The sequence below is a fragment of the Mobula hypostoma genome, chromosome 6, assembly GCF_963921235.1.
Source record: "Mobula hypostoma chromosome 6, sMobHyp1.1, whole genome shotgun sequence".
Classification (NCBI taxonomy): Eukaryota; Metazoa; Chordata; class Chondrichthyes; order Myliobatiformes; family Myliobatidae; genus Mobula; species Mobula hypostoma.
In genome coordinates, this window is record NC_086102.1 from 184,041,838 (window position 1) to 184,052,977 (window position 11,140).

Genomic DNA, 11,140 nt, shown 5'->3' on the forward strand with positions numbered 1-11,140 from the left:
GACCCAGCTGACAACGAACATTGAAAAACTGACTAACTCTGTTGCATTAATAAAGCACCTTGTTAAATGTATAAAACATGACTGCATCAGTGTTATCTTGTATTTCCATACAATGTTACATTCGGCTGTTACACATCTATTGTCAGAGAAGTACTTGCATGAATAGGTAAACCACCTTGGCTCTTGATCCTCCAAAATATTCTGCATGAAATTTAAACTGGAGGTGGCGGAGAGTATTTTCTGTCCTTACCTTCATACGAGCAAGGACAGAAAACAGGACAAAGTGAGTATACTTATTTATTCAGTAAACTATGGGTCGAAGTATTTGGTGAGTACATTTCTAAGTCTTCTGGCTTCAGTCTTGTTGCCGTCTGTTCTGAAATTGTTTGGTTCTGCGATGCGCAGAATCAAATATCGCTGTGATGAATGTACACTCTAAACAATAAAGCAGTAATAATAATAATAAGGGTAAGAATAATAAGAAGAAAACAATGAAATGCTGTGCTGCCGCCATCTGTTCCGGCACATCATGACAGCGGTTTTAAAAAGCTCCGATTACCCCGTACACACTGCAACGGATATTAGGCATTTTCAGATTTATTCACTCTGAAGACCGTTTCTGAAAATCTCCATTTTCAGGGGCTAAAAACACCGGTTCAGTGTGGACAGAGGGTCAAAACGAAGAGAAAAAGCTTCGTTTTCAAAATTATCCGGTGTAGTGTGGACATAGCCTAAGTTGACAGCAATATCTCCATGATTACTATGATCCTGGTCTGCCTTTAAGTTCCAGGCAGTTTAATCCACACCAAGTGGGATGAACATGCATGGAGACATTCTCGTCAAAACACTTGTTAACAATAAGAAGCTCTCTCTCTACGATTCGGTTCAGCTCCAATGGAAAATCTTTTTACTGCCACAGTCTTCACACACTGCCTCCTCCACAAGACAAATATTGTGCAGGTTTGCACATTCTTCAAACATTCAAACCAGCCACGGCTGCTCTTTTAGAAGATCTGTCGCCCTCCTTGCATTCTTTCAAGTCTTACTGTAACAACCATGCTTTTTCCCAGGTCAAACTCCGGTGCACATGTTATTGACTCCATCCTTTTTCCACTCCACATTCTTGCTATCCTCTCTGCCACACACAGCACACAATACACCTCCAGGGGTAATCTTCCAGCACAAACTTTTACTTTGCTCATATTGTAAGGATTGTTCACAGCAGCTGAATTCCACGAATGCTTGCCTTTATCACTTCTATTAACATTCAGCTTAATATTAAGGTTTGCCCAGATTTCCTAAAATGCAGTGCTCAGAATTGCTGAAACATCCTGAAGCCATCTTGAAGGATGAGCGGAATAAATTGTGATGAATCCCAGTAACACTACAACCTCAACAATCGTAATGAAGACTAAATAGTGCAGGACAAAATTCAAGATGCATTATGGACAGAGATTGGTGCACTTTTTGCTGTAGTAAAAGAAACTAAATTGAGAAAAATATCATTAAGAGTGGTGGTTAGAAATGTCTAGCTTGAAAGTTTGTTATCCATCAATATATGATTTTTTTTTAACTCTTAAGAGAAACTTAACCTACCCATATTTGACCTCCATAAATTCCATTAGTGGGTCAATGGAAAGCAGTCAGCCCCAAACTAAGTGTTGTTGTATCCCAGTGACAGCACTTTTCTCCCCCACAGTGAAGATGTTAGACAAAGAAATGTCTTATGCATTTTTTTATATGAACTGCACCTACAGTAATTATGGCAAGCATAAACTTCTTTACAGTTAATACTGGTTGCTAACTAGAAGCCCAGATGCAGAGTTATGTACTGCCTCTCATATGTATCCCAAGGATGCTCTCCAAGTCTGAATGAATTTGCTACTTTCCCTTCATGCATATTTCAACTTCAACATAAAGAAAACACAATTTTATATTAAATATCAATAAGCTCAGATCAATTGTTACTAGCACGAAAAAATGTTTTTCTTGGTTTATTCAAATAAAAGTCTCCCCAGGTCCTATTTTAAACTGAAGTAAATAAAAATATTACAAATTTTTTCCAGAGAGCAAAACAGATGGAAAACACTGTTGCAAGTCATATTTTTTAAAAACTAAGTTATTTGCATCCTTTTTACCTCATACTTCCCCATTCTGCATAACCAATGTCATTGTGTACTACAGCAGGGCGCTCAGCAAAGCTGATAATGGATAGAACCATGGATGTTGCAGAGCAAGAGCTTTCAACTAATCAGATATAGTAAAGATCCACTTTACGGTGATTAAAGAAATTGTTACAAAGGGAATAGCATTTAACCTACAACTTAAGTAAATAGCAGCGAGTCACAACACAACAGGAAATCATTTGAGCTATTCTGCCACTTCAGACAACAGCGATTTGAAAAATCTCACTAATAAGACAACATAAACTTGAATTATCAGTCCAATTGATTCTATTAAGATTTAAATGCATAGCAATGTTGAATTTTTCCCCAATTCTATTCTCTAATCTCTGAGCAAGTGAAATTGAACTTATGATCACCAAATCTTCACAATAAGCTCAATATACATCTTTCTTCCCCCTCCTTCTACAAATTACTTCAATTTTATTTACACAAATCAATGGCAAAACCATACCTGGAATACTGTGTGCAGTTTTGGTCTCTGTAACTATGAAAAGATACATCGCCATGGTAGCACAGCTGATAACGCAACACTATTCACACTCGGAACATCAAGAGTTCAATTCCAACATCCTCTGTAAGGAGTCTTTATGTCCTCCTCATGCAATGCGTGCATTTGTCTGGCTGCTCCAGTTTCCTCCCACAGCACAAAGATGTACCAATTAGCAGGTTAATTGGTCACTGCAAGTTGTCCTGTGATTAGGCTCGGCTTAAATCGGGGGTTGCTGGGCGGTGTGGTTCAAAGGGCCATTTCTACACAGTATCTCAATAAATAAATAAATATTAATCCTGGGATGGTATAGCAATAGATTCATTAGACCAACTCGTTGAATTAGGAGTATAGTTGATGAGGAAACAGGAAGATTTCCTTACATTCACTCAAGATAATAGTAAAATATTTACAGTTTTTAGTTGAGGCTCATGGGTTAGATCACAAGAAATTTCTTTCCTCAGGCTGATCAACTTAGTTTAAAGGATGGCACACTCATCACTGAGATGAGGTGGAAATTCTCTTGTTAAAGTTACCCATCTTTGGAATTCTTTATGTCAGCAAAATCCTCAATCATTAATAGATTTATGAGCCATGGAAATCTGACCCAAGGTTCAGCATAGACTGTTAAATACAAGCGCAGACAAAACAGACTGTAAGACACACTCCTGCCTCCATTACTATGCCATCCATTTGCTTTTCCTCCACTTCCTCTACCCAGGAGGCAAATTCTAATGCAGCACCAAGAATCTCCTGCCCCAGACAATTACATCTGATTAGACTAAAGACTAAATATCGCACTTGCTTCATTTGAAGAAGCATCCACGAAGTCATTGGTGAGATGACCAGCAAGTTTGGGCTTTTCGGTGATTTGCTGCCACAATTCATTCAGCTTAACTAGAGGGTTTTGCTCATGGTTGGTACATGAACTACTTACATGTCATTGTTTCACATTCCAAACAAATAAATTTTAACACTTTGAGGCAAGCTGGAATCAGTGGTAGTGGTAGGGTGGATGGCATTTGAGAAGGAAGTCAGGGCCAGACAACAGAGTGATAGCTCTGCAGGGACAAGTCTAGAACATGTCATTGGAAAAAGAGATGGCACTTTTTACTAATCTGGACAGAAGTCCCCACAAAAATCAAGCAGCAAGAACTACCACTTTTCCAGTATATGATTCCACTTTACCTCTAAAACTATTCCTGTCAGTTCAATGAGATTCCTGGTACTCAGTTGTGATAGAGTGCTATTGCAGAAACTAATGACATTAAGCAATACCTAGGCAAGAAGCGTTTCCTTTAAAAATAAACACTGAAACATGTACACCTAACTACAGTGGAAACTGAAATTCCATAAATAAAGCTTTTCAGAAAAAGTTATAGGTTGAAATATTCTTGCCAAAAAAAAGCAGCAAAAACAAAATCAAAACTGTGGTATGTGAGGCTAGTTGTTTGCTGAACAGTAAATATGACTTAGCATCTGTGAAAATCTGACTTGAACTTTATTCTTAAATTCTTGACGGCAAATTCAGGTAGTTCTTCAATAACTGAACTGAAGTTACCAAAACATATTTCCATAAGATATACACTGCATTTGTATACAAGTTCCCTGGTGAACAACTAATATTTAAGTCCCTTCAGGAGCCTATTTAATTGTTCCAAATATTAAAGAGGCAAAACCTTCCTAAGCAAGATAAAGCCACTTTAACAGACATTACTTAACCAAACATATACTAAGGGGCAGCACCAAGCTACAGGTAATACAGCTGTTGCCTCACAGTTCCAATAAAGCAGGCTCAATCCTGATCTCCCATGTTGCTTGTGTGGAGTTCACAACACTCCTCCTGAGACACAGGGGTTTCCTTCAGATACTCCAGTTTCTCAAAGATACATCCCAAAGACATGCACATTAATTGCTCCTCGCGTAGTGTCAAATTGTATTGCGTTGGTAGAATAAAATTAGGGTAAATGGAGTCCTGATGATCAGCACAGGATGTCAGCAGATTAAAGGCTCTGTTTCCATGCTGCATGAGTCTATAAACCTTTGCACAGGATTTGGATGTTTCAAGTGAGGCTTGAATTCTCCCTACAGTTCAAAATACATTTATCAAAGTATGTATACTTTATACAACCTTGACATTTATCTCCTTAAGGCAGCCATAAAACAAAGGAACCCAAAAGAGCCCATTAAAAATGACTATCAAACACCCAATGTGCAGGAAAAAAAAATCAAGCAAATGATAAATGCAAGGAAATAGCATTCTCAACTGAAGTCCACAGAAGAGTTGACCCTGATCGTTTCAATTTGGCCCGGTGCTCGAGTCGTCATCCAAACATTGGGTTCAGTCACCTCGATATGTTTGTTCTGAGTCCTGGACCCCACCTCAATGTAGCCTGTATCCCACCTTACCGATTCAGAATGATGCTTATATTGTTCGATCCCTGGGTCTGCCTCGCTCTCGGTGACAAGCCCGCTGCCTCACCTCAGTTCTGCCACATCAAATTGCCTCCAAGTCCAAAGGGAAGTTACAGACCATCATAGTGATGATCACTTACCAGAAAAAGTGTGCCTAAGGAAGTATTTAGTTGTTTTCCTTGTTTCATCTGCCACCAGCCAGAACTCACTGACATTCAGAATGGATATAGAATGGATATTAGTGACCTAGTCCCCAAGCTAGGAGATAGTAGAGAGCAAATAACGTGGTTGACACTTAAACGGCTCACTAAAGTGGTTCTGATAAGACAAACTGGCAAAGACAGCAGATTTCCTTCCCTGAAATATATTAGTGAATGAAATTGCTTTTTTTAATGATCAAGCCACCATCACTCAGCTTTTTATTACTAAAATAGCTAAGTTTTTAAATACAATTTTAATGAGGTCCATGGCAGAATACAAATGTTCCACCAGATCAATAGTGCAAAACTCTGTGTATTAGCTCAATAATTAACCAATACGTTACTATTTTCACCAGTAGCACGTCAATGTGTGGTGCACAAACTGTAGGGAGAAACAGTGCTGTGTTTTATACAGCTGGTGGCACACACAGCAGTGAATGGGGCAATGCACACAATGCAGTTGTTTTATCAAACTGCAGTTAGGAATATGATCAAATGAAATGGTGTATGTAACATAAACCTTCTAAATGGACGTAAAATATCGCTGTATTTGAAGAGTGGGCAAGTTATCTCAGTGAGTTAGGAAGTATCTATCCCTCAAATGAAAGGATTAAAATTGATTAACTGGAAGCATTTTGCTGTGTTTGTGAGATATGATGGCTTTGCGGCCAAATTTGCATAGATACGAAGATAGGTGGGGGGGCAGGTGGAGCTGAGGAAGCAGGAGTCTGCAGAAGGACTCAGATGGAAAATCCTACAAAAACTAGTGGATATGGCCCAGTCCATCATGGATAAAGCCCTCCCCACCATTAAGCACATTACATGGTACGCTGCTGCAGGAAAGCAGAATCCATCAGCGACCCCCACCACCCAGACCATGCTCTCTTCTCACTGCTGTCATCAGGAAGGTGGTACAGGAGCTCCGGGACCCACATCACCAAGTTCAGGAACAGTTACTACCCCTCAACCATTAGGCTCCTGAACTAGTGAGAATAACTTCACTGTTTATTTATTATACTTTTTTCCTTTGTATTTGCAGTTTGCTGCCTTGTTGGTTGATGTCCGTCCTGTTGGTTGCGGACTTTCATTGACCCTGTTAATCTTCTTGGATTTACTGAGTACGTCTACAAGAACACGAATCTCAGGATTGTATACAGTGATCTATATGTATTTTGATTAAAAAATTAACTTCGAACTTTGTAGACAGATTGGAGGAATGGGCAAAGGAGTGGCGCATGGAATATAGTACACGGAAGTATGGTAGAAGGAATAAATATTTTCCAAACAGGGAGCAAATTCAGAACTCAGAGGTGCAAAGGGACTTGGGAGACCACATGCAGAATTCCCTAATGGTTAACTTGCAGTTGGTGGTAAGGAAGGCAAGTACAATGTTAGCTTTCGATTTCAGAGGACAAGAATACAAGAGCAAGGGTACAATGCTGAAGTTTTAAACAGAGTACTGTGAGCAGTTACCTAAGAAAAGATGTGCTGGTATTGGACAGGCTCCAGAGGAGGGTCAGGAGAATGATCCCAGGAATGAAAGGACTAATATACCAAGGGGGTTTGCGTGTTTCTGGGACTGTACTCATTGAAGTTTAGAATAAAGAGGGGGGAATCTCATTGAAACTTATCCAATGTTGAAAGGCCAAGACAAAGTGGACTTAAGAGAAAATATTCACTATGGTGGGGGAGTCTAGGACCAGAGGGCACAGATTTACAATTGGGTGTCCCTTTATAGCAGAGATGAAGAGGAATTTCCTTAGCCAAAAGGTGGTGAATCTGTCATATTCATTGTCACAGATGGCTGAGGAGGCTAATTTATTGGTTATATTTAAAGGGAAGGTTGATAGATGTGTGGTGGAGAGTATATTGACTGGCTGCATCACAGCCTGGTAAGGAAACATTAATACACTTGAACAGAAAATTCTACAAAACGTCGTGGATATGGCCCATTCCATCATGAGCGAAGCACTCACTAACACTGAGTACCATCTAGATGGAGCACTCTTGCAGGAACGCAGCATCCATCAGAGACCTCCACCACCGAGGTTAGGCTCTCTTCTCACTGCTGCCATCAGGACTCACACAACCAGGGTCAGTAACAGTTATTACCCCTCAACCACCAGGCTCTTGAACCAGACAGGATAACTTCACTTGCCCCATCACTGAAATGTTCCCACTAACTATGGACTCCCTTTCAAGGGCTCTTCATCTCATGCTCTCAATACTTAATGCTTATTTATTACTATATAATTTATTTCATTTTATATTTGAACAGTTTGTTGTCTTTTACACAGTTGGTACGGTCTTTATTCATTCTATTATGTTATTGGATTTATTGAGTATGTCCACAAGCAAATGAATCTCAGGGCCGTATCCAGTAACATATTTGTACTTGGGTAATTTACTTTGAAGTTTGATTCTTGATTAGTGTCAAAGGTTATGAGGGGAAGGCAGCAAAATGGGGTTGAGGGATAATAAATCGGCCTTGATTGAATGGCAGAGCAAAGCTGATGGGCCAAAATGGCCTGATTCTGCTCTTATGTTTTATATGCAGCAATGCAATTTGGTTTTGTATTTCCCTACAGTACAAATCTAGCATGTTATTGGGAGGATTTTGTCAAACTTTAGGATATAATTTCAAGTTATTTTTAAAACTACATCATTTGGATTCTACAAACAGTTTAATGTCAAGTATCTATGTACCTGTTATAGTTTTGACTGAGAACCTAACATTTAGCATATACAACTAGAATCACTCAAAGCTATACCGTGTCAGACTTCCAGCCAGTTTATAAACAATTTGTTTCATCTTCTCTTGGAATACAATTTGTTACTTCAGTAACAAGAAACAGGTAACTTGGAGAGTACAACATTGCTGTGATCCAGTGTTACATTTATTAAAGTATCAGGAATAATGAATGTTGCTGAATACCGATCAGAATGCTAGTTCCAAATCAAGCCCAATTATACCACTGCCTTTTTCTAGCTGGGGCATCAGATTCCATCCAATCTTGGCAGCTCAGTGGAAATCAGTCGATGCATCAGAGTATAAAGCATAGGCCATCCAGGCTCACAGCTGTGGTGTCTTTTTTATGGAAATCAATCCATTTGCTCCCAATCACACAACTACACCTCTGCAAAGTTCATCTCTTGAAATTAATTCAGAAGTACAATAAATAGCCATCTCTGTCAGTCGGGTATTTCCATCATGAAGTACCATGCAAGATAAAACTCATTCCCTCCCCTTTTTTTGCCATTGATTTTAACCCTTACATACCGTTCAGGTCAAATTTGACCCGTTTTGACATTTGATAGCAGTAAAAACACCCTAAATGCCATTTTTAAGCCTAATTTTTTTTCATTTTTGCGCATTTTGGGTCACTTTAGTAAAAGTCATCAAATTTCAGCTTAAAAAATGGCATTTAAGGTGTTTTTACTGCTGCCAAATGTCAAAACAGGTCAAATTTGACCCGAACAGTATGTAAGGGTTAAAACTGTTTCCTAGGGTTACAAGGAATAACAATGTAACCTCTTTAGTCAGAGCACAGACTTCTAGCAGCCTTTCCTAAACCGGTTATCTTTCCTCGTGCCAAATCTGATACCAAAAACTTAGCAGCGGCCCAGCCAGTAAGGCTTATTTTTATTTTATTTTCTAATGATTCTATTATTAAGCCAATTGCACCATAAACCTATCATGATATCTGGATTTTTTTTAAATGTTCAGCAACACTGTAACAGAAGTTTGAGAACACCCACAAGTTCCTGTTTCTGCAACCCGGTTAAAATGATACCATCATATTATATCATTCATACTTTCTTCCAAATCCATCAAGACAATCCAAAGCATTTAATTATATTTGCTATGAATCCATGATTTAATCCTCCCCTTTCCTCCCATGCTATTATTTTTTTGCTTTCAAGTCCATTACATAAATGTAATTAAAATATAGTTTTTTAAAACAGATAACAAACTGAAGGGATTGCCAAATATTCAGGTCTTTATTGAGGAGCATTAAACTTAAAGGTATTCTCATCTTTCTGTTCTACAGCCTCTGAAAATATTAAACACCAGACATTGGCCTTACATACACTGAATGGACACCAGGACGCAGCCTCAGAATAGAGGGGTGGGTGTCTTTTTAAAACAGAGATGAGGAGGAATTTCTTTAGCCAGAGAGTGGTGAATCTGTGGAATTTGTTACCACAGGCAGCTGTGGAGGCCAAATCATCGGGTATATTTAAGACAGAGGTTGGCAGGTTCTTCATTAGTCAGGGCATGGAGAAAGCAGGAGATCAGCCATGATGAAATAGCAGAGCAGAATCAATGGGCCAAATGGCCTACTCCTACAGTTTGCTTGCATTAAGATATCTACCCATCTGCGTATTTTACACAGTACTTTTTGAACATTTGGATTTTTTTTTTACATAACCATTTAAGATGCTTCAAAGTTACACGGGAGATGCTGAGAAACCTAGTTAACTGCTTCTCAATAAACAGGAAGTTGTAATCAGGTAGAAAAGATGTCCCATTCCACTTCTTAACACTCAAGCAGCCACTGAGGGTGACTCCAGCCCTTGCCGACAATCGTTGCCAAGCAGACGGGATGGAGGCGAGGGAACAGCGTTCACTCTGGACTGCTGCTCCGGGTTAATGGTCGGCCTGCGTCATGAGAACGGTTATTGTGACATCACAAACAAACGTTGCTGTGCCTCCACAACACCTAGGGATGCTTTAGAAAGCACGGTCACATTTTGAAGCACATGAATTAAGAATTCCCGCGCACGGGTCTGCACAGACCACCGAACTAACTCTGTGCACTTACTGTGTCTCAAGCAGCCCGAATGAAGCGCAGTGCTAGCCTTTAGATATATATATATTTTTTTTTAAAAAGTCCCTTTGTGGCAGCTCGGGCCTGTATGCGTATTAGCAGCGCAGTTCCTTGACACAGTTTACCGGTTTCCGCCACTCCACAAATCCTTCGAATTCAGCTGCTGCGAAAGCTTTAACTGCTGCCTGTGCCCAGCCTCGCTCCACGAAGGTTTACCGATGGAAATCTCCTCTCCGCTTAACTTTCCGAATTCTCTCCCCTATCCTCGCTCTGTTTCCAGACTCTTTCATGATGGCCGCTACCCACAAAGCCCGAAGACCGCACTTGCGCATGCGCTCCTTTCTTGCTCCGGCCCAGCCGAATAGAGGACTTTCCCCAGCGCTGTGGGATATGGGAAGCGATTCTTCCATTGCAATATTAAGCCATTAAAATACAACTTGCTTTCCTATGCCCTTTTATTTGTGTTATTTTCTCCGATTTAAGTTTAACACATGTGCAATTTGGAATAATTATCACTTCCAATTTGAAAATAAGACCATAAGGCCATACGATATAGGAGGAGAATTGGGCCATTTGGCCCATCGAGTCTATTCCGCCATTTTATCATGGTGGATCCATTTTCCGTCTCAGCTCCAGTTTCCTGCCTTCTCTCCATATCTATTCATATCCTGACTAATCAATATTCTATCAACCTCTGCCTTAATTATACTCAATGACTTGGCATCCACAGCCACCTGTGGCAACAAATTTCACAGATTCACTACTTTCTGGCTAAAGAAATTCCTCCTCATCACCTTTCTAAAAAGATGGTGTCCTCTGGTCTTAGATTTCTTCACTGTAGGAAACATCCTTTCCACATCCACTCGATGGAGACCTTTCAACATTTGATAGGTTTCATTGAGGTCACCCCTCATTCTTCTGAATTCCAGAGAGTACCACTCCAGAGTCATCAGAAACTCCTCATATGATAAGCCTTTCAATCAATTTTGTCCTTTGTACTCCTGTATCTGTATAATCCTA

At 39.7% G+C, this 11,140-nt stretch overlaps 1 protein-coding gene across 2 annotated transcripts in view; it reads right to left on the reverse strand.

The window, feature by feature from the left end:
- Nucleotides 1–10,424, reverse strand: part of znf148 (zinc finger protein 148) — a 67,687-nt gene extending 57,263 nt beyond the window's left edge. The window contains exon 1 of one of the 2 annotated variants that reach the window (XM_063052422.1): nt 10,246–10,424. The gene's annotated coding sequence lies outside the window, so the exon portion shown is untranslated. Of the gene's footprint in view, nt 1–10,114 lie in introns of both variants that reach the window. The other variant, XM_063052421.1, reaches the window with a different exon arrangement.
- Between the last annotated feature and the right edge of the window lie 716 nt (nt 10,425–11,140).